The sequence below is a fragment of the Phyllostomus discolor genome, chromosome 1 (genome assembly GCF_004126475.2).
Source record: "Phyllostomus discolor isolate MPI-MPIP mPhyDis1 chromosome 1, mPhyDis1.pri.v3, whole genome shotgun sequence".
Classification (NCBI taxonomy): Eukaryota; Metazoa; Chordata; class Mammalia; order Chiroptera; family Phyllostomidae; genus Phyllostomus; species Phyllostomus discolor.
In genome coordinates, this window is record NC_040903.2 from 107,214,546 (window position 1) to 107,239,554 (window position 25,009).

The following is a 25,009-nucleotide window of genomic DNA, read 5'->3' on the forward strand; positions in this document are numbered from 1 at the left end:
ATCGACAAATGAACCATTGTTTATTTCACAGAACTTGTGGGATTTTTAAAAAACTAAGTTGGCTTTAATGCCAGAAGGTCTAGCAAAGTCCTTGCTTTATTAGATCATTGGCAATATTGATTGAAGGTGGTGTGATTATAGTTGGCAGGAGTGTACTTTGTATGGATAGTATATGCTCAATGAACTGTCTGGGCATGTCATTCAGAAGAAGTACAAGTGTGGCCTGGCTCAGAGATTTGTTCTATCCAATCTTGATCTCTAGGTCCTTTCTGCAGAGAGGTCAGAGTGCCATAGCCTCTACCCACTGAAGGAGAGTTCAAGAGCATTCCCTTCAAAAGATGGACACAAAGTGATTTTACTTTTTGAAATAAAATTTCTGACTAGAGTGTTTCAGTGAAATTTATTCCTGTTTGAGGACAGTAGGTTGATAGTTTTAAAAGAACAAGAAAACCTAAGTACATTTTTAACTAGTGTGTCAATTCATTGTGTTTTGGGAGGTATTATAAATGGTTTTGCTAAATGGTCACCAATGTAATGAAAAAGCAAAACTGTACAACAAGGGCAAGGATTGATCAGCTTACCACACAGTGTAGAAAACACATGCTAGCAACAACTCGCCCCATCACAAGTCATTCTGACTTCATATTGTGGAGTGTGGTCTCTTTTGTCAGGATTCAAAACAAAAGAGAGTCTCACCTCTGTGAAGTGAATAAGAGAATGATTTGTTTGATTTTGACTTATTGGGGTACATCATAACATCTTAGCTTGCAGAGGAGAAAATTATTTAAAGTAGATTCTGTTTATAATTTAGTAAGACTTTATTGTCAAGTGCCCCAAGTCAAAGGCAACCTTCAGAGTTCTGTTGAGATACAAACCCATAGCATATCCCAATAAAGATCACAATTCAGAGGGTTTCTCATTTGGAAATCAGCAATATCGCAGGCAGTTTCCAAGGTGCTGGATTTAAAAGATGTCATAGTTGTGGCTCTTTCTTTAGATTTTGCCATTGCTATAGGAAACAGAATGAAGACTGGCACTTCCCATTTAGGGAAGTTCCCATCTCGAGTGTTGAGGAACATTGCTCTTAAACCACATTCACTGAGTGACTGCTAAAGGTAAAACTAATGCTATCTGAATAGTGAATTTCATACTTGTTTACATGGTAGAGAAACTTTTTTAGGAAATGGAATATAAAACTGAAAAGAATGAAGAAAGGTCGTTTTGACTTAATAGAACCCTGAGTTGCGATGTTAATAAATGTTATTACTTTCACATAAGTTTTTAAAGTACACACTGGTTAATTGGTATAACCTCACAAATCAAATGGAAAGACTGTGTGCTTGATCAATAGAAATTGAGCTGTCTGTAGGTGTGAGCCCCACTGGGTATCTCATTTGTCACTATCTTGTTAGCTTATAGAGCCCACCGAAGCATACCACTTGTGAAGTCATGGGAAGTTTTTTTATGTTTAATGTGGGCTAATTTTTCAGTATTTACTTGAACTAATGGTCAAAGTTTGCTGGTTAATTAGCCATTTTTAAGCATAATCACTGCCTGAAAAAAATGTTTTTTTGGCTGAACAATGCATTTTTTCTCCTATAAACAGTGCTTTAGTTTGAGTTGCCACTGGAGCAAGAGATGCCTGTTTATGCTGTGAAAGAAAGTTCTTAGTAATAATCCACCCAAGTGCTTACTGTCCCCCCTCCAACTTGATTATCATTGCTATGTAACATTGGGAGCTAAGCATATGATTTCCTTCCAGAGCTTAAAGGCTGTATGTTTCAATGTAATAATCTCTGGACAAATTCTTGGCAGTGATGCACATGTTTTATGTGTGCTGTGATTATCTCCAGTCATAATTCTTTAATTCTTTAATGGTATATGTAACATTTATAATCTTCTCAAGGGGAAAAGTGATGTGGCATAATTCTGGAAGGTTATTTATGTTGTTTGTGCTTAAAATATGTGGTTTAAAAAAAGCTGTGTATCGGACTTTGAAACCCCACTGTTCTGTTTTTAAGTAGTTGTGTGAGTATAGAGAAACGAGGCAGAGCACGTAACCTTGTTTCTATATTTTTCCTCTTGTAAATTACTGTAAATTGCTAATGTTCATTGAATTGACCTGCTAATGGAACTGGCTGGCAATAGAAACTTCTCTCTAACTTTTTGATGAATTGTTCAATAATGTCACCCATTCCATAAATTTGCATGGGGATTTTTGAAAGTTTCATTAGCCATTGCAGACTAGGAAAATGTCTGTGTTCTTATTATCAAATATTGAATAACTAATTTTATTTTTTAATTTACTTTTTTATTGTTGTTCAAGTACAGTTATCTGCTCGCCCACCCCTCCTCACCACCCCAGTCCTCTCTACGTCCTTCCCTCGTTTCCACCCCCCTTGTTATTGCCCATGTGTCCTTTATAGTTGTTCCTGTAAACCCTTCACCCTTTTCCCCCATTATGCACTCCCCTCTCCCCCTCTGGTAATTGTCAGTTTGTTCTTAATTTCAGTGTTTCTGGTTATATTTTGCTTGCTTGTTCGTTTTGTTGATTAGGTTCCAGTTATTAATTTTCTTTTTTTTTAATTTTATTTTAATCATTGTTCAAGTACAGTTTTCTCCCACTTACTCCCATTCCAGCCCACCCACCCAACCCTCCCCTCTCCCCCCCATTACCCCTCACACCTAGTTTTTGTCCATGTGTCCTCCAAATTTGTTCCTGTAAACCCTACCCAGTTATTAATTTTCATTCAAATATCTTTTTTGAGTAAGGTAAAAAAATTTTAAGAATATTTTCTGCATTTGTGTGTTTGAAAACAAGATGGCGGGTTAGTAATGTCTTGCCTTTTTGATTATTTTATTTGTGTTCTGACAGAAAAGACTGTTTTATCTGGCTGTCAGGGATCCTTCTAGGATGGTCTTAAATTCTAATGTGCTTATTCATTGTGCTGTGCCCAAAGAATACAGAGGTGGGCAAAAGTAGGTTTACAGATGTGAGTATGTGAAACAGTATTATCATTTAGTAATTATTCTATTATTTTTCATAGGAACAGCTATAAACCTACTTTTGCCCACCACTGTACATTAAATATCAGTATATTTAAAACAGTGTGAAAGAGTAGTAAAGTCAGCTTAAGTTAATTACATGAAAATAAAGCAATACATTTATTCTCAGTGGAACCCTGAAACTTGATGAAATAAGTGTTGGTAATTACTGTCATCTACAAAGTACTTGTTTTTCTTCTTTGCGCAAAAATGTACTCATCCAGTTTATTCAGTGTTTCGCAATAGTGAGTTCACTTAAAGTTGCCACATTTTAACTGTTAACATAAAATGTTAACTTCAAAATTTAAAACAGCTTTTCATTACTACTTTAATATTAACATATATGCTGAAAATGTGCTATTTTCTAAAAGTATAGAACATTTTATTGCATTTATTTCTAACTTTATTATAAATACACTTTTTTCTTGAATTACAAACATGCTTATAGTGTGTAAGGAACTGAAAACCAAATGAGTGCATAGCAGAAAATATATCCCCTATAATTTGACACTACTAAATATTTAATACAATATGTTGTTGTGTATATATTTTTTTAAGATTTTATTTATTTTTAGAGAGGGGAAGGGAAGGAGAAAGAGAGGGAGAGAAACATCAGTGTGTGGTTGCCTTCTGCGTGCCCCCTACTGGGGACTTGGCCCGCAGCCCAGGCCTGTGCCCTGACTGGGCATCAAGCTGGCGATCCTTTGGTTTGCAGGCCAGCACTCAGTCCACTGAGCCACACCAGCCAGGGCTGGTTATGTATTTTAACAGGTATATTAAAATATGTTTCAGATGTTATGAGTGTATGGTGATTAAAATGTCTCCTACATTTAAGGGTGTTTTAAAACATTTTAAATAAATCTATTATAAATATTTTTTCTTTCAATATCCATGTCAATAGGTTCTTCCTGACACCTTGTCTCTACTGACAAGTGCTTTTGGATAGTGTTGGCGTTTGGCCTTGGTGTTTGTTTGGTCTCTCCTTTCCATGAATTAGAAGAGATCCCACTTTAAAATTTTGACTGTGGGTTTCCTGGTAAGATCTGTCTCTCCCACTTGGTCCCTTCAGGTTGGAGAAGTTGACATTTTGGTTCTAGGTGAACCTGTTGGGGAAACTTTGCCTTGAATCAGGAACAGGTGATCAAATTGCAAAGATGTTGAGGTGGGCTGCCTAAGTTATTCTTCAGTCAAGCAACTAAATAACGATTTGAGCAGCTGAAAGAGGAATCTAATACCATCTAATATTAACACCCTGCCTGGTTTGTTTTTTGAGGCGTGGATTAACGTTAATGCCTGTGCGGTATTGAAGCACATGAAGTAGAGACTGAAATTATGCCCTATTTTACATTTAGGAAATACTCATTTCTTAAAACCTTATGTCATTTATTGAGTGGATGAACTCTGTACTATGAGAGCAGAAAGAGAGAGAAACACCCCTTGGCTGGAGCATGGACAGTGGTTAATGGTGAACTTTGGCTTCACACTGCCTCTTAGTCTTGGCTTAGTTCTTACTATCACAAAGCCAGAGATGCTCCTGTGTATATGAGAATAATTGTTCCTCTGTTGTAAAATAATGATTAAACCAGATAAATCATGTGTACAGATACCCTAATTAGTACTTCTTCTTGTCCTTCAGCCTCATTTTGTCAGTTTTAGAAGGTTAGGGCAGTGTTTCTCAAACTTGAGTTTGCCATGGAGCTGACTGGAGGGTTAATGGAAACAGATTTCTAGGCCTCAGCCCAGAGTGTTTGACCTGTTTAACCTGGGGTAGGGTATTTGCATTTCTAACGAGTTTCCTGGTGATGAAGCTGCTGGCCAGGGACTACACTCTGAAAACCTCTGGGTTAGGGCAGTGTAAGATCAGGTGTTATTTTGAACCAGTAATTTATATAACCTTTTCTTTTTTAACCACTGTGCGGATAACATTTAAATCATTTCTTGGGCAAACTTAATTATCATTTAGTTACATTTCCTGTAAGTAGTCAACTTTGAATTCTTTTGAATTATTATGGAAATTTAAAATCAGAATACATTAGTTATTTAAGAATTATCTAGATTTTTTAGGATTTTGATAACATTAAACTATATATTTAAGATATAAGCATTGCATTTTTGGACCATAAGATGCCCCTAGGTTTCTGAGAAAGAAAATAGGAAAAAAAAATTTTGAAGCAAAGAATGTGGTAAAATATTTAATAACATAAATAATATAATATATTTCACCAATGTAAATATAAACAGAACTCAACAGCAGTATTAACAACCGTTATTCCTCCCAAATTTGGGGGGGTTAGGAGGGGAAAGTGCATCTTAGAGTCCAAAAAATGTGGTATATAATATTGGCCTAATTTTAATGAAAGTCGTTTAATGAAAGTTGTTTTCTTTCTATGTAAACTCTCTTTATGTTTCTTTTTTTTTAAGATTTTATTTATCTTTAGAGGGGAAGGGAAGGAAAGAGGGAGACAAATATCAGTGTATGGTTGCCTCTTGTGCATCCCTGCTGGGAAATGGCCTGCAACCCAGGTGTGTGCCCTGACTGGGAATCGAACCAGCCACCCTTTGGTTCGCAGGCCCACACTCAATCCACTGAGCTACACCAACCAGGGCTCTTTATGTTTCTGATGGGTCTAATTTATTTGAACTTGGGTTTCTTTTCCAGAATTTTAAAATAAAACAAAAATTAAAATAGGATTAGACTGTGAGCTTTAATTAATTCCTTTTTTAACTTGTGAAAGATCTGTAGAAACTAAGTCCCTTGTAATGGCATTATTTCTACCAGATGGTTAAAACAACTGGAATGGCCAACCAAGTATTGTTGCAAGTTGCCAGTGACCTGCCATCACCTGTGAGAGGGAAGCTTCACTTATGTAATTTTCTTGATGAATGCAAGGCAGGGGCATTCACTGAATAGATGATGTTGACACACTTAATTTAGTACTCCTCCCACAATGCTATTAAATGGACTATTTACTGATCTTCCAATGAAATTTCTGCTTATTGCAAATGATGAAAAATATGCATCTTTGGATACTAGCTGCTGCTTCTGAAATAATTCACATGCTTTGAGATCTTACTTGTGACAGAAAGCATATCTACTTTTCTTTCAATGTAATTAGGATTCCTTTAAATATAATGGCTATAACTTATCAAACTATGATTTAAAATATTTTTAAGAAAACCCTTAGAACTTTACAGTTTGTATTCTGTTATGTAGTCTTTCTTTCTCCGCAGCATGAAAAACAAATAGGACCTTGTCTACATTTAATCCTTCACCGTTTGTGGTTCTCCAGAGTAATGACTCTGTGAACAGGTTGCAAGTGGGAAGTTTCAATAAAAATTTAATTTGCATTGTGGTTTAAGAAACACACATGGTGACTAGGAAGTAGGTTTCTGCCTGTGTTTTCCTGGTTTGGTCTTTCTTCTTTATTTTGCTTTCTGTTCTTTCCTTTTTCACCATTTTACATTTTAGGTTTTTTCTCCCCCTCAACTTTACTCACATGTGAGTGAGAGTTGTCTTATTGTTAAAGTTTTGTGGGAGAAATTATAAAGTTTGAACAAGAAGAGTTTGAAACCCAACAGTTTATTTATAGTATATCTAACATAGGAATTCATTACTTTTCTGATAAAAAGGTTTACAGATTATGAGACTGCCCTGCCTTGCTCTTTTAAAAAATTGTCACAAAATGCCTAATTCTCTTTTTGGTTTCAAAATTCTCTGCAGTAATGATCCATCATTTATATAATGAGGAGAAAACCAACTTTTAATAGTGTTAATTGAGAGGCTATTTTTAAGTTTACATTTTAAATATTAGCAGGCTTTACTTAAGGCAATAGATGTGTAAGTTCATGTATGTCTTAAGGGGTGAACATGAGATTAGGTATACTACAGTCACTTACTAGCCTTTAAACCTTCAAGAGTCTCCTGTAACAGGATTTCTGAATGTTGGCACTAGCAACATTTTGGGCTGGTTTGTTCTTTGTTTTGGGGACTGTCCTGTGCATTGCAGGGTGCTTAATCATTTTCTCGAGATATATCAACTAGATGCTAATAGCACCCTCCTTCATTGTGACAACCAAAAGTGTCTCCAGACATTACCAATGTCCCCTGGGGAAACATTGCCCCTGATTGAAAACCATTGCTGTAGATAGAGTAAGAAGTACATTTGAGTTGGGGGCCCAGTGAGCAAATGTGTAAATGTACATATCCCCTGTTGTCCCAGACAGCCTCACTGCTTGAAATGTATGTTGAGGTTTTGTATTCTACTTTGTTTCATTTTGTTCATTCCATACTATTTTATTTAAAATTATTGTAGGGATTTTTTTTCTTCCTGGATAGAATGAGTCCCTTTGGCACTTAGTATTCAGTTAAAACTCTATGTACCATAAAGACAAACTGTTGCGTTGGACAAAAACTCCATGTGTTTTTTTCCTTAAAAAGACACATTTTTCATTTTGACCAATAACTTTTATTGATTTGGATATTTTGAGTATGCCAGCTATTTCCTACGTGGTATTAACATTGATTCTTCTCAGTTACTGTCTCAATTTGATTGCTGTCAACTTCAACTGGTCTACCTGATCATGGAGCATCATCCAGTGAGAAATCTACAGCAGGAAACTTTGTAAACCACTTTTGACACATTTGATCAGTCACAACACCTACTTCATACACAGCACAAATCTTTTTTTGCATTTCAGTTGTGTTTTCACCTTTCTTGAAGTAATGAAGTGTAATATCCTGAAAATGTTGCTTATTTCTTCCATCTTCTATGTTAAAATGGCTACATAAAAATTCACCAATTTTGACAGTTTTTTTTAAATGCACACTGACATGACAGCTGTCATGATACAAGGTGATGAAATTGTTTCCAATGAAGTTAAAGACAACTAAGCACTACTAGAGTCATCTTATGGAAAAAAACAAATGAACTTTTTGGCCAACACAATAGTTTCATATATATGGAATTTCTTAGAGTGAGGCACACCAAGGTTGAAGAACATTATTTATTCCGGGATTCCTGTAGATGCCATGTATAGTGGTGATTCTGAAAAATAGTTGCTGAGTCCCCAGAACTGCCAAATGGTCCTCCTCCCTGTGATCTGACACCTAACACACAAGACAGATGCCAGTGGTGTGGTCTGAACTTGTGGTTCCCTTTGTTTAGGAGATCATAGGTTATGCTGTCAGCATGAGAAGGTTGTGCAATCTTGGGCTGCAGGAGGCTTTATACAAGTTTTAAATGGAAGGTTTTCTGTGAATACAGAATTCACCTGTAGAGGATTCATAGAATGAGAGAATTTTGTTCTCTTTAGGAATAGAAGTTGGATTTTGAGACATAAGATGTTTTGTGTCTCAATACTACAGATTATAGAGTTTTAAATGTTCATTTCTCTAAAGGAAACTTCTAAAGTTAGGTGCTTAAGCACTGGGAGTCCTTTCCTTTTCTTTGCATTTGTGTTTTTTATGCAAATACTATATCTGAAATATCAATTATACTGCAGTATGTATAGAGTGAAGGTTTCTCTTAGGCAGTAAATAGGAAATCTTCTGAGTGCCTTCTAAATATTGCGATAACATTAGAAAAAACATTAACTTTATTGTCTAAAAATCAGCTTATGAATTTACTGTATTATTTTGAATATGTCTTTATGGAATCTTTTGATTATTTAATTTTTTGGATGGTGGTTTTTTTTTTATTGAAAATTTTACCTATGTCTTAAACTAAAGCTATGAAAGTTTGAGCAAAATCTTCTGTGGTAAGTATGTTTTTAGGTTTCATGTCTCCAATTTAGGAAACGGTTTGTGCTCTAAAAGTTCATTTTAAAATTAGTTATTTGGAACTTGGTTATTTTTCATAGAAATAATAGTTCAAGTAAGTTAGATTTCAGATTCAGTAAAAAAATAACTTGTTTAAACCAGAAAGTAAAGGAATATAATGAATATTTATGAATATAATAGAATACTCATTTTCTCCCCATAAATTCTCATACTAGAGGAAATTTAGCAGATGGTCTGCTTCACTGGCAACTTTCCTTACCTATGGTATTTGAAATATAATGCGTATTGAACCACATGGTGCTTTGGAGGATTCATTTATATCTTCAGTAAATATTTATTCCGTCCTTTGTATGTTCAAGGCAGTGGTCTAGACTCTGCTCATGTAACACTGAATAAAATGGACAACAGTTCCTCCCCTAATGCCTGCTAGTGAACGGGAGCTTAACCTTTATTTCAGTGCATGGGAAATGGAGTAGAAGGCAGCATGGAGAAGCCCGCCCCATGTAGATTGTCTGATCACAAATAAAACATTGGGAAAGGGCATTATGGTGCCTGAAGCTTCCACTCGCTGTGGACTCTGGCTCCTAAATCCTGACCTCTTACACAATCTGTTGTGTATGGGAACACCTCTTCTAAACTCTAAGATCCTGAAAGTGGTCATTTTGTATCTGTAGTTTCAAGAAATCCTGAAGCATTGGTGGGCTTGTAAATGTTTAACAATCCACTGATTTGTAGTGTTTGCCAATTTCTGTGGTGTAAATACTCCACCATGACCAAATTCCAGAAGCCAATGTGTCATCGTTTTATGTGGAGCTTGGAAACACACCATAGAGATGCAATAGACACAAATAACTTCAAGACCATACATGGCAGTGAAATGCAATGAAGTAATTAGGAAGTGGTGAGTTATAACTAGTTATTACCTTTGATTTTAATTTATTTAATTGCAGGTTTGCGTAATTTAACTTTTAGTAATGGCTGTGTTAGCAGTAGCTTTCACAATTCCTGAAAATTTAGCAATCAGTCTTTTTTGGCTTCAGCACACCACCCAGAGCACTACAATATCTGGCCTGAAATCCTTGTAGCCAGATATTAAAATCCATTTTTTCCTTATTTTAGAAAGATAACATAATATATAATACCTCAGCTCAGCTCTGTTCCACTCTGCTGCACTCTGTGTAGGTCTGCCTCTGTGCTCCTCTGCTGGCCTGCCGCACTCTGGTGAGGCATCTTCTGTGTTTGAGCTCTAGCTGGGGAGACACAGTTTTCACTTTTTGGTAAAAAGGAAATTGTGCTTTCAGAACCAGAGGTGAGCTGGCTTACATGGATAGTATTCCCCTACGCCGGTCCTGATTGGTCCATCCTCGTGCAAATGAGGACTACAGATCCTTGCAGTTTGATTTGTCCAAAAGTTACTGTCCTGAGTGGTCAGAGGAGAGCCGCTTTGATTGGAGCTGTGCAGCTCGGATTGGATGGGGGGAAGCCTGTGCGATTGATTGAAATAGGATTCCAGGAATTCCTTTTTAAAGGACTGGCTCAGACAGCAGGAACACAGTGCAGGCAGGCAGTTCAGCACACACTTCTTCGTGAAGTGCAGTTTGTGTGAAAGGCTTCTGCGTAGAAATGGCTACTAGGCTTGTGCTGCTGCTTCCCCTCCTCCTCCTTCATTTGAGACCAGTTAGCTACCAGGTGTCCTTCTTAATTGATGCCTTTTTCCCCTCAGTGTTCTCAATAATGAAAACATTGATATTTATGTAGCAAATCATGTAGTAAATACATATTATAAGTAATTTTGCATCAGTTTAGGTTTTGCCAGCAAATGTGTTTCTTACAAACTTACTGAAGAAATGTTCCTTTTGGAGCATTTTGATTTTGGGATTGTGGATGAGGCATTGTGAAGATTCCTTACTATTTGCTGCAAATGAAGATTTGTTATTCCAGATCTGGATGAACCTGTGTGCTTGCTTTCTAAATATGGAAGAGACAAAAAACTCAGCATGCTCTACTACTGGAATCATAGCTGCCCTGAAGAAGAGAGAGGCACAAGATCCCTTGCATTTATGCACCTAGGTCCTCTTCCTAGAAGCCTCCTCCCCTGTTAGTCCCTTTACCCTTCCAGACTCATCTTGTGCTTCATTCTTTCTGTTCAGCTTCTTGGCCCCACTTCCCCGAGTGCTTTACCCCTGTAGATCTGATTTTTCCTCCTTCTACCCAACCTTCTATTGCTGCTCTTTTCATCCCATGTTGGGGGTATCCTGCCAAGTACTGATGAGACTGTGGACACAACATCTCAAATCCAGCCCCTGAACTCAGCAAACTCCAGGAAGTGGAATGAAACATACAACTACTTCTGAAGAGCAGATTCCAGCAGTGGACATGCGTTTCCCAAAGTGCTGAAGTTATCAACATTTAGACCTTTGCAAAGCTTCTTTTCTTCCAAGTCTTATAATTGAGACAGCTTCAGTTAGATTCTAATCATTCATAACCCATGTTTTTGCACACCTGTTATGTCTTGATTATCAGGGAGCATATATATACGGGGCTTGTACCGTTGATAGAATCCAAACAAAAATGGAGACCTGTTAGGGAACAGGAGGCAATAAGCCATTCTTTCTGGATTGCTTGGATATGCTTGTTTTTAAAGCTCCACTGGGAATATTTGTACCAGGAACTCTGAATTACTAATGTAGTGATTTTCCATCTATAGCATCTTTTGAAGAGGGGGAACTAATAAGTGAACTTACATTTTAGTCATATTATGTAGAAGTTTAACTCTGCCTTTCTTGATGAAAGTATTATATATGAAGATTTTGTATCTTGTTGAGCAATATTTTTTTGAAGATTTTATTTTTATTTTTAGAGAGAGGGGAAGGAAGGGAGAAGGGGAGGGAGAGAAATATCAATGTGTGATTGCCTCTCACGTGACCTTCATTGGGGACCTGGCCTGCAACCCAGGCATGTGCCCCAACTGGGGATTGAACTGGTGACCTTTTGGTTCGCAGCCCGCACTCAGTCCAGTGAGCTACACCAGTTAGGGCAACAATACTCTGTTTTTTTTCATTTATTATATCTAGAGATATCATAGTTTCTAAAGCCAGTTTTTTCCCTCATAATTTACCACTTGCCTTAAGTGTGTTTTCACTGTCTGACAGTACTGAATTAGGTTAGTTATTAGGTGGCAGCAATTTATAAATATTGTTGTCTTTTTAAAGATACAACAACAACCTATTAATAGTTTGTTTACATGGTTTGCTTTTATTTCTGGTAGTGTTGATGTTAACTGCCTAATCAGATTCATGTTTTACAGTAAACACTGGTTTGGCCAGTTGTTGGGTTTCTATTTTCCTTTCTTTTAGGTTAGTATGTAAAGATGTAGGAACTGTTTTTAAATGCTCCAGCAATAGTCTTCTCTTGCATTTGCCATTATGCCTCTTTAGTAGCAGTGTCTGTGGTGTCTTATGTGAGAGTAGTTTTATTGTCTGAATGGTTTCCAGCTTCTGGGTCATTAACATGTTTTCAGCATTTTCCGTGGTTTCAGAGATGAAACTGTTGATGAGTGTGGCCCCTGCAGCAGTCGCAGTCTGAGCTGGTTGGCCCTTTTAGCTGTGAGTGCCTAGCGTTTCCTTGGCTTGGCTGGTGCTTCCCTGTTGTTAGCCTCCTAGTACTGCTCTTACTTTCTGTTACACTAGTGTTTCTCTTGTTTCAAACCTTTGGTCATTCATGCTATTGTTTTAAATTCACTATGTCTGGTTCAAGGTATTGACTATGTTGACTTCTTCAGAGGGGTGCAGGGTGATGTGCTGAGACTGTTGTGCCTGCTCACAAAGACCAGAGGGGTCACTGCAAAGGCCAGCCAAGAATGATGGAATCCAGAATTCAGAATTCTACAATGGTGGTTGGTTTTCTGGCATAGACACTGTCTAAAAAGATTGTGTGATGTTTTGGGGACCATCTACAAGGAAATGTGATGATCAGTGAAAAACAATGGTTCTGTACTTTTGTTACCAGACAGGGGGCCTGGTACTGCCCTGTCTGCCGAGGACTAGCTGTAGTGCATGGGTTTATAACTTTGTGTAGGAAAGATTTCACAACACAAGTCCAGGTAACTATGAGGGTACGTTTATTACAGGTGGGGACTGTGAAACAAGGAAGGGCTCAGCGTAGAAGAAGCAACAGGAGAGGCTAGGCTGGGCTGCCTTAGCTCACTGAGAAGTTAGAGAAAAGGGGGCCTTGGAGACAGGATCATGGGGTTAGTCTGGGATGAGCTGTTGCTGCCCATTGCTCTCCTAGTTACAAGTCTTGTCAGGGAAGGAGAGGGGAAAAAGAATGGTACAGTCTGCTACCCAGAGGGAGTGTATGTGTGTGCATGCTGGGGTCCTAGTGTTGAGGTTTTTTTTTTAATCTCTCTTGCAGGCAGGAGTCTTAGGGGAGGTCTCAAGGGAGGGTTTCAGTAGAATATCATTGGTTCTCCAGGTGTGCCCTCTCAGGGTCATGATCTCCACTGATTGATTGGTCAGTGACAGGGCAGGGGGTTGTTAGTCATTGCAGATGGCCCTGGCATTGAACACTTGGTTTTGCTGCTTTTCTGGTCCTGGAGCTGAAATACAACAGAAGCCTAGATGTTTTCTCCAGGGAGTTGACCTTGTACATCTGGCTATGAAATCCTCCACCAGTTTGTTCAACTATCCATCTGTTTCCCCATTCTACTTGTCCTGGCTTACTGGCCTGTTTCACTTTATTTCCTTATAATGTCTTTATACAGTTTTTAGAAAATTGAATTGTCACATATATCAAGAGTTTAGTCTGCTTGAATCCCTGACACATTTTGGTATTTGAGACATACTGGCGTTGGGAAGAAGTGCTGTCCTACTCCATCACTCCTTCCGTGGATTGTAGGGGTGATTATGAACACAGCCTTGGCTTATCTCCGTATTTTATGTTTGGTAAATTTGTGAGTCACTGTAGAGTTGGAGACATAATAACACTCAATTATTTAAATACCCTTAATATATGTTTATATATTTTAAAGGGGGAGTGAAAACTTCAAATATTTTAAATGTTGTTATACTATACTGAAGTCCTATTCCTTGGCTCTAATTTGTAGAACTACAGGTTGAGATGAAGAGTGTGATAGACACCACAGTAAATGGAACTTGGGGTGGATTGTCTTTGGAATATTACTTTCTCTTCTCTTTGTAGGCTGTGAAAAGAGCTTGATTTTCTGGATGAGGCTAGGGAAAAATACCCAGAGGACTTGAACAAAATTGACCCTTTCACAAGAAAACCAAGAACTTTTTCTGCATTTGTTAAGATAAAAATACTGGGAAATTTATCACCTTGCTGTTAACTTGAACAAATATTTGAGTGTCTAAAAATTAAGTTCACTCGTATCCTTTAATATCAATTCTTTTCTGAAGGGAAGAAAACCTTCTGTCTCAGCTCTATCCAGGGTTTGGCCCTGATTTCCATACTTGATCCAAATTTATACTAGAGGACTTTCCTAAATTCATAGCTGCAAGACCACTTGCAAGCTGATGCTGCTCAGTTGTATTTCTTTAGCCTTGAACCTTTTTTTACCCCATAGACTCCCATCTTCCATTGTCTACTGGGAACTGTATACTAGGTAGATGATAGTTTTACCTCAAGCTGAACACATTGTTTTTGTCCCAGATTTCTTTGTGTTATGTTTTTCCTCTGCCCAGCCACCCATGCCACAAACCTAGACATCTCAGATGCATCCACTCTGTCACTGTGTCACTCGCCTACCAGGTACCGAGCCCCTTGAAATAAGTCTCAGTCTGCATTTAATAATTACACATTTTAACTCCATTGGCTTTCCATTTAGTCTAGGTCCTCATGACTTCTTCATTATTGGACAAATGAGCTAGGAGTGTTTACCTTCTAGTCCTTTATCCTTACTTCTTGAAGTCTTCAGCAGAATAAATACAGGTTTAACTGGTGTGCATTCAAGGGTGCCCGTACTTTTCAGGATAAAGTTTATATGCCTTAACTTAATCCCAGTGCCCTTCATGTGTCTCTTTTGTGTAATCTCAGTCTCTTGAAATTCTCTCAATAATAATAGTAATAGTAATAGTTAACATTCATTGAGTACTTGCTATTTCTAGGAACTATTCTGAGCAATTTATTGTAATTAAATAAGATCACACCCATAGCAATCCTATGCAGTATTGAGACCTAGACTGTTGAGTCACCTCTGTGAGCCTGAACTCCTCTTGGGGAACTGATTCCCAGATTCTCAACCTCATGGTAATGAATGAGTGGAGGGCACTGCAAGGGACAGGAGAAACATGCCTCCACCCCCACTGTTCTGGGTCATCTGTGGGGGTGTTTCTTGTGAGGAGCAGATGACAGGAAAGCACAGGCTTTGGCTTCCCTCAGTATACATTTTCCCCCAAAATTAAGTTTCTAAAGTCTTTGTGCTTGGCTAAATCCATTAGATAGCACTGGATTTCAAAAGATTGTATTAAATTTCAGTGTTGAAGTGTTTTGTGGATTGGGGGAAATGTTTAGCTTGTAAGTTACTACTTTTACCTGTCATGATTGATAACACACAATCAGTATCTATTCTGTGTTTGTTTTTTTAAACATTGCTGAACATGTTATACAGATGAAGAGTTATTATAAAGAATTTTATTATTTGCTTTTTTGTATAAACCAGCCAGCTGATTAAAATTAGCCTAATTTAATCAACATTGTACTGCATACTGAAGGTAATTTAGGCTGATATCAAAGATATCCCTCCTTTGTAGAAGGTATTGAAATAGTGTCATAAAAAAGAGTCAGAAAATGTTTGAAGTTTTTCATCTCAGCCTCTTGGTAGATATTTAAGATCATACTTTTCCTTTTTGCATGCATTATATTTTACAAAACAAAGCTATTGAACTTTGATCTTTTGCTAATATTGGCATGTGGTTGTCAGAATGAATAGTGATCTATTTTTAAAAAGATTTTATTTATTTATTTTTAGAAAGAGGGGAAGGGAAGGACAGAGGGAAATATCGGTGTGTGTTTCGTGCACGCCCCCTACTGGGGACCTGGCCCGCAACCCAGGCATGTGCCCTGACTGGGAATCCAATGGGAGACCCTTTGGTTTGCAGATTGACACTCAATCCACTGAGCTACCCTAACCAGGGCTGAATAATGACTTTTTATTGTATTATGTATCATTGTAAACTGAGCTCATTCAGAACGTGGAGTAAATAGAAGTACATAATGGGTTTGATGCACCTTCATGGAGAAGTAAGTCACTGGTAAGCAGCAATTTCCAGTTCTTCTACCCTGCTTTTCTTAGTCCACTTTTTTTTCCTCTTCTATTTCTCTAACTCTCCAAAGACTTAACAGAGCCATCTGAATTTCTTTCATATTTTAAAGCAGTTAAACAACTTTTTTTCTGAATATGCTTATAGATGGAATATAAGATGCCAGTGGGGTATAGTTCACATTTTGAAGTCAGCAGTTAAAGGGATTACTAACTCCCAACTGAGCCCCCTATACAAATGGCAAGTTGCCTTGGAAACAAGGCTAGTTTTTTTGAGTTGAAAATATTATCTTGTCTTTAAATGCCACAGATGACGGTTTGCTTATCTCTTTCTCATTGTCTTTAGGTCTGGCATTGTGCTGTTTTCTGTTTAACTGCCTTCTAGTGCTGATTGATTGACTGGAGGCATAGCCAGATTTTTTTTCTTGTGCTTTTAGTTTTAAACATAATTTACAAAATTTAGAACTAAGGAAGTAATCCTTCAAATGTCTGTTTTAGGCCCTGGGTGGTGTAGCTCAGTGGATTGAGCTCTAGCCATGCTAACCAAAGGGCCGCGGGTTTGATTCCCAGCCAGGGCACGTGCCTGGGTTGCAGGCCAGGTCCCCAGTGCAGGGTGTGTGAGAGGCAACCACACACTAATGTTTCTCTCCCTCTCTTTCTCCCTTCCTCTCTCTCTAAAAATAAATACAGAAAATCTTTTAAAAAAACCCCAAATATCTATTTTAGGATGGGAAGTTTTCCACTACTGATTGCCAAAAAAAAAAAAAGTATCATAGTTCTCTAGATTTGAGTGGCAAGAAACTTTAGTGCTGAGTGATTTGTCACATGTTAACATTGGAATTAGTGATGCTTTGGTTAGGGACACCTGTGAGTGCCTAAGTTTTGTGAGATGGTGTTACTTGATGAAAAACCTGGCTGATTTCTCCTGTATGCATGAAAGAGTCTGATACAAACTCCAGCACAGAGCTCTATGATTCAAGCTGGTAGGAGAAGGTGGTTGCTCCTTGAGGCTTACCTTCCTCTCATGTAAACCTTCTACCTTCCTGTCATGTAAACATTTATATCTTGCTGGTTGCACGGTGCGAGGAGGAATTGGAGGTGGCATGGGCATGAGGAAACAAGATTTTCAGATCAGTATAACAGGCTCTGGCTTAACTTGCCTGGCTGGCCAAGGAGGTACAAAGACTCAGAGGGGCCTTCCTAACCAGGGGGCCCAACTCTGCCTTGGTAGATTTACCAAATGGAGGCAAGAATCCAGACCACTGAGAGCAGAGTGTGATCCTGCCTGGTGGAAATTTTGGTGCTGTGTTTCTGGGCTGAGCAGTCACATTGGCAGCTGCTCATCTGTGGGTCAGGGACTGGGGGGAGTTGACAGCAGTGACATGGACTTAGGAGTCAAAGAGGCAAAGGCATGTCTTTGTTACACAGAGATGAGAAGTATCACTCACACATTCTTGCTCATTAAAGCTCAAGTGATGCCATGATTGGTGCCATGGATTTTGGTAGTGTACTTTTAATTATAGTTTAAAGTGTTGAAAGGGTGTGGGGTGTGCATGTGTGTATGTGGTTTGGTTTGTGTCATTATACCCTGTTTCCTACATGATGTTGGACTTTTGATTAATAGTTTTTTTTTAACTTAGATTCCCAATCTTGCGACTGTAACATTTGTTGGAAGAATTGCACTTGAGGAAGTCTCTATAATGGAGCTTATTTCTGAATATTAATCCCAAATAGCTATTCCTGAGTTAAAATGTTATACATATTGATTGTCAGGCTAAGTTGTCTGCAGGTTACACACATTGTTGAATCTATTTCTGCATCTCATTCACTTTTAGAGAGATACGTGTCTGAAGGCTGGCAGAGTGGCAGGTGAGAAGACAGGCTGCCTCTCACATCTTATGCCCTGGCACTAGAAGAGGAGTAGATCTGCAGTCAAGTCTCATAGTGCAGTGCGGGAAAGGATTCCTTGCTTGTTCCCATCTGAAGTTTAGCCTGTAGGATAAGGGGCTAGCCTTTAGTGTGCTCATGGCCTTTTAGAGTTCCTTTCTAAGCTTTAGGTTTTTTTTTTTTTTTTTTTTTTTAGCAATGAACATAATAGACTAAATTCTTAAAATACTAATGAAGCACAGAATTAATTTTGTATATGCAGCATTTAAAGTTTTTCAGTGGCAAGCTTGAGATTCTTCTGTAGCGAGTGAGCTTTTTATTGGTATAGCTTGTGTTACTACCATTATAAAACATCACTGGCTCCAATATATTCCTTTACTGATGTTTTGCTTACTCATTCAGTGAAACAGTGGCTCCATTTAAATGAGTGTGTAATAAACCATTAGAGCAAGTAAAGTTGAGACAGTGACTAAGGATTTAGTATTGTTTCTATGTCATTAAAATAAGTTCATTCATCAGAAAGCTTACAAACTAGTATTTAGTTATTACATCATTACATTTGATTCTGAGGTTCATACCCTTTCTTTCCCAGTTTTACCTTTGTCTCTGAGTGAAAGCTCTATGTATTCATTATAAAATCACAACAATGCCACCTCCAATTTGGAGTCAACTCATCCATATGTTATTATCCAATTTTAGAATTATTTTGTTTTATCTTATTGTGCACTTTTATTTTTTATTAACACTTAAGCAGTGGTATAATGCATTTGTAACCTCATAGATGGGTACAAATGGAACACTGAACTTGGTGATAGGGAAGGAAGGGAGGGGGGTTTACCTTATATCTGACAAGTGGTTGGGCTAGAGAATGGGTGTAGTAATTACATGTTTTCTCCTCATGGTGGTTTGCAGTCGACACACTCAAGGCTATGAGTTGAACATAACTCTTAAATTTGACATCTAATCAGTGTGAAGCCAGAATGGTTACAGTGTTTCACCCTGAGGGATGGCAGAATTAAATCCCAGCTCTAAACTGTAAGCATTGGGCTGGGCACTGTTATAAGTGAATATATTTCACTGTGATTTCCACAAGAAGCATAAGCATAATACCTTTATTAGGGATCTGTGACCCAGTATTATCTTTTTTAAAGGATGCTACGAACTCTTGTGGGGCAGGTGACCTTTGACTAGAAACTGGTAGGAACTTATGATAGTGATGTGATAGTCTTCTGGGTTATTCAGGTAGCATTTTTTACCCTCTCCTATGTGGTATGTTGTTTGTAATGGCCCTGGTAAAGATCTATTGCTCATCTAGGTAAACAAGCTAGTGCCTGTTAGTTTTCCTCTCATACATATACCACAGGTTATTTAGTGTGCTTTAAGGGAGATGAGTAAAAATGAATTTTCTTTTAAAAAACAGATGGATTAAGGGGAATTCAGGAACCTAAATACTTGGTGTACTTTACCAGGTATTTGAAAAAACATCCCTAAGTAAAAGGGCAGAAAAATGAAGAAGTATTGATATATGTGATCCTAGTGATAGAAATTCAGAGATTGACTGAAGGAAAGAAAAAGCCATTTTTCAGAATAGTGAAAGTTTAGGATTATATGTTATGGAACAGCCTCGCATCCATCATAAAGTAGATGTGTCTTTTATTTATTTATTTTTAGATAGAGGGGAAGGGAGAGAAAAAGAGAGGGAGCAAAACATCAATGTGTGGTTGCCTCTCGTGTTCCTCCTACTTGGGGACCTGGCTGGCATCCCAGGCATGTACCTTGATTGGGAATTGAACTGGTGACCCTTTGGTTTGCAGGCTGGTGCTCAGTCCACTGAGCCACACCGGCCAGGGCCATATAGTTGTGTCTTTGATACTTAATTTTTACTTTTAATTTTTCAGAACTTTATTGCACTGTGCTATAGTTCTCACATTTACTGCATTGTCTTTCTATTGACCTTATTTTTTTTTTTTTACTCTTTAAATTAGATTTTATTTACTTATTTGAGAGGGGAAGGAGGGAGAAAAAGAAGATGAGAACCATCGACATGTAAGAGAAACATTCATTAGTTGGCTCCCGTTTGCATCTTGACCAAGGACTGGTCAATCCAACCATGTCCCCCAACTCAGAATCCTTCGCTTTGCCAGGGGGCCCCCAACAGAGCTGCACAGTCAGGGTTGTTACTTATTTATCAATAAGTTTAAATCCTTGAGGGGTACAGCATTACATGGATTCTGTGTCCAGTGGCCTCAGCAGGAAGGTTGCTTTGGAATTTAGCGCAGACCATGCCAGTGTTTCCATGAGCACGAGTTACCTTTCCCCAGATTACTCTAGTTTCGTTGGTTTACCACTAGGAGTCCCGGTGTTGTTCTTTGCTTTGTACACATAAGTACATCTCTTGGCTAGATAGAATTCAGTTTCATCTGAAGCCTAAACACCTTCAGTTTTAAGAAGAGCTGTGTACTTCCTCTGGTTCCAGAGACCCCATTTATAGCCAGCAAAAATGGCCTTGGACCACAGCCTTCCAGACATATTTGTCATTGTAGAAGTCCTTTTCCTGGCAGGTTCCACAAGCTTCACCATGATGAAAAAGTGAATTTATTCTTTCTAGGCAGATCTGTCCATGGCATCTCCCAGCCATTTCTCAGAGATGTGTGTTACATCATGCCATCATTATTTGGGGGTTCAAAATCATCATCATCATCATCATCATAGTATTGTGTTAGCAAGAATATTGACAATGTGGCAGACACAGTGAGTTCCCTGCCAGAACCACAGTGAGGTGTTCTGTCTCTTTTGTGTTTCTTGCTGATTTTGTTTTGATGTTGTAGATCAAATGATTCAGTGGAATCTGCAAGAGGGGGTTTTTTTTTTTTTTTTTTTTTTTTTTTTAAATATTTTATTTATTTATATTTATTTTTAGAGATGGAAGGGAGGGAGATAGAGAGATAGAGATAGAGATAGATAGAGAGAGAGACATCAATGTGCGGTTGCTGGGGGTTATGGCCTGCAACCCAGGAATGTACCCTGGCTGGGAATCGAACCTGGGACACTTTGGTTCCCAGCCCGCGCTCAATCCACTGAGCTATGCCAGCCAGGGCGCAAGAGAGGGTCTTAAAGGCATCTTCAAGTTTATTATGGTTTTTCTTATTTTTTCCACATGCATTGGACTTTTTTCAGGGCCCAAAATGTGAAGCCTTTATAAAGTTATGTCTTTATTTCAAAGTCAAACAATTCCATATATTATGTTGAGTATGTAAAAGACATTCATGTGACCCATAATAATAGCCTTCCTCTAGATATGTTTAGCCTGTACATGAAGAAATTAGCTGAAATAGAAAGATCGCTTAAGGGTGATGTCAGCAAAGTGGCTTCTGAGGTGTGTGAGTCTCAGCCTAGAGGTCTTGAGATCTCACTTAGGCAGTTACTTGACTTAAGTCACCTGTTCTTTTCTTGTATAAAGACAGAATCTATAAGATCTTTTGATTCTTTCAAGAAACTCTTCTGATATCACTAGCATTGAATTGTCATGGGTGTTATCCTAAACTCAGCCTGTCTTTCCTCATGGAGACTTGTTAAGATGAAAGGATCACAAGGGAGTAAGTAGTAACTATTGGAAGTAAAAATGAACTTCCAAAAATATTCTACTCTGTGGACAGCAGTAAAGAATCCATCTGTTAAAATATGGATTTGAGTCATGTTTCATAAATTTAAAAGTAGACATTTTCTTTGTTTTTTTGAAGGGTATGATAGCAGGTAATATGTGATGTTCATGTGAAGGCCTCATTTTCTTTTTCTGTGTTACTATATGTATGCTTGTAGAGAAGATTCTCTAAAATTATAGCCTTACCAGTTTAATACAAAATTACTTCATACCTGTGCCTGGCACTTAAATTTTGGTTTAAAAGAAAGCTTATAGAATTGTGTGTTATTGGCATATTGCAATCACCAACTGTGATTTGATTCTGCCACTGAAATTCAAACAGCATTTATTCCTGACACAGTCCAGATTTCATAATACTTGCATTTTCTAAAAATACTGGAGATAATTATTGAAACTAGTATGTACATAGAAGTTCTTCCATCATGTATGGCATTTAAAGATTGTTCTTTGAAAATTGCAGTCTTTATTTTCAGCTTACAGAAAGGACTTGGTTCTTAAGAGCACATGTCATTGCAAAAAAGTTAATACCAAATCTTAATTTTATTTGATTCCATTTAAGCGCCAAAATATCAAAACTTAGTACCTTCAAAATGCATTTTAAGCCATACACCTTATGAAAGTCTGATGACATTAAAATCAAGTATAGAAATCTGAAATCCCAGTGACGAGCCTGCAATGAATATTGTTAGGCTTATCAGAGTTACCAAGGTACCTTGACTTTTAGTATTATTTTCCAAATTGAAAATTACTAGAAGGATGAGAAGACTAGTGCCGATATCAAGCTATGGCCCATGGCCAAACATAGTTATGCTTATTTATTTATGTATTACGGCTGTTTTCAAGTTGCAGTGGTGGAGTAGATTGTTGTTGTAGACTATATAGATTGCACAGCTTCAAAAATATGTACTACCTAGCTCTTTTCAGAAAATGTTTACTGACTCCCGATGTGGTGGAATATATGTGTGACCAATATAGGGAAATGTCAGTCAGTGGTTAGATACCCAGGCTGATTTTATTACTGTATATGGAAACTTCTATGCATATATATAAATACCTTTCCATTTTTTATAACTGCTAAAGAGTTCTTTTCTCACTTATGTTTCCTATTATAATGTTAAATGGCCTAACTATTGACCCTATTTTGATTTCTTCCTACCACTTAGCTTCCTTACAGGTTGTTTCATTAGCTCATTGTATACAACACCACAACAGGGCCCTGTGCTTCTTGTTTGCTGCATGTCTTTATGACCTTATGATGGCTTCCTTTTTTTGTCTTATGAATTGATTGATAATAATATTGATGGAAATGACATTTGTTCAAAATGACAAAACTTAATGAAATGTGGATTATAATTATAAATCTTACCATTTGGTAATTATATCTTGTCCTTTATAACTGATAGGAACATTGGCATTGAAAAAGCTTGAATTGGAGGCACAAAGCATGGCTGGTTTAGGCTACTATCATGGTTCTTTTCTTGGAATACTAAGCTTAGTTTTCAAGGCATAGGATTGCAGGGTGAATCACCAAGGTGGTATTGTTCCTTCAAACTTTATTACTTTTTTATTACTCTTTGACATTTTAGAGAAGTTCTGCCACTGTTTAATTTTAAGAAGAAATTGATTTTAATTTTTGTGGTACTCTGTAATGCTTCATTATGAAATTTAAAAAATTCTAATTTTGAAATAATTTTATACTTGAGAAAAGCTGCAGAAATAATACAGAATGTTTCCATATATCCATCATCTGTGCCTTCACACCGCAGAACTATAGTACAATATTCTGTGTTGTACAGTAGTTCTGTGACAGTTCTTTCTTTAGCTGTACATTAAACAGCGAAAAATCTTCCCTGCCACCTTTGGTTGGTTGCATTTTTCATTTGTAACATAGTTAGATTTATTTGTGTTCCATTTTAGATTCTCTTGCCTCCTGGTGGATTTCAATTATTTATTTGTTTTAGGTACTTGGATTATTGCTGTGGTTGTAAGAGTCAGTTATAGAAAAATATTGAGAAAAGTGTCACCGTTCCATTATCTCCATTATCAATTCCCTTTCTCCTCTTTCAACCCTGTTTTTCTGACTCCCTGTAGGCAACTAGTTTCATTGGTTTTTTAATCTTTCATATATTTCTTTTGCACAAATGAACAGATGCATGTGGAGGTGTTAGCATCCCCCCTTTTTTGAAGGTTACCTTATCTTTTGGTATATGTGCTATATATCATATATAAATATGCTTGATATGTACACAAACACATTTTTTGTTTTCCATATATCATTTACAAAAAGATTTAAGTCAACCCCATGTTCCTTAGCATTCTGTGATATAAAACTGTTCTATTATTTTCATCCATTGAATTTTGAATATGAAATTCACAACTTAGAAATGAAAAGGTAGCTTTGCGTCTGGTAGAACTAAAACTGAGAAACCAACCTAACCAAACTTAGATTCTCAGTATTAAATCAGTACACTCAGGATGGAAACATAGCCATGGAAAGAAGCCCAGCCATATATGTCTGGGTGAAGGATTCAGAGACTGTTTCTTATAGCGTCACAATTCATGTCTGATTTGGCTTTGTGCTCACCTCTAAGAAACTGATATCTGGTCAAGATGGAGTATGGGTAAACATGGCTTGCCTCCTCAAACAATCACATCAAAATTACAATTAAACTATAGAACAACTATCACCCAGAACCATCAGAAATCAAGTTGTGTGGAAGTGATAACTATGAAATTAAAGAACCACATCCACCACCTAGACTGGTAGGGTGAGGGGAGACGTGGAATGGGCTGGTCCCACACCCTCATGTGGTAGATAAAAGTTCTGTAGGGATATCTCAGGAGTGGGGAGTCCTAGCCCCATATTAGGTCCCCTAGCCCAGGGTTCCAGTGCTAGGAAGATAAGTTCCCATAATTTCTGGCAGCAAAAACCAGCAGGGATTGATCAGTGGAAGAAACTTCTGGAGTCTCAAGCAGTTTCTCTTAAAGAACCCACAGTGGACTTACTCTGACTCACTCCCTTTGAGCTCCAGCACTGGGGTAGCAGCTTAAAAGACACCAGTGCCATACAGGTAGGAACTGGAGTGTCTGGTATCAAGGCAAGAGCCGGAGGAGAGCTTTCTCCCAGACAGACAGGTGGGCAGAGGCCATTGACCCTTTGCTGAACCCTTTCCCGGCAGATCCAGCAGGCAGGTTCCATAACTGAGACTCCATCAACCTGGCTAACACTATTTGCCCTGCCCTGATGTTTCAGCTATTTTACCAGCCCACCCAAACTGTTAACAGTGACTTTTCCACATGAATGGCTCATATGGAAAGAACTTCCTAAATCCTCTCAAATAAGCAACAGCTGGCCTCA

General features: G+C 37.8%; 1 protein-coding gene and 1 pseudogene across 25 annotated transcripts in view; one reads left to right on the top strand and one right to left on the bottom strand.

Annotated features, from left to right (window-relative positions):
• The window catches only part of PARD3 (par-3 family cell polarity regulator), a 689,179-nt gene that overhangs the window by 213,955 nt on the left and 450,215 nt on the right, over positions 1-25,009 (top strand). The window lies entirely within an intron of this gene.
• On the bottom strand, positions 20,168-20,845 carry LOC114492548 (annotated as a pseudogene).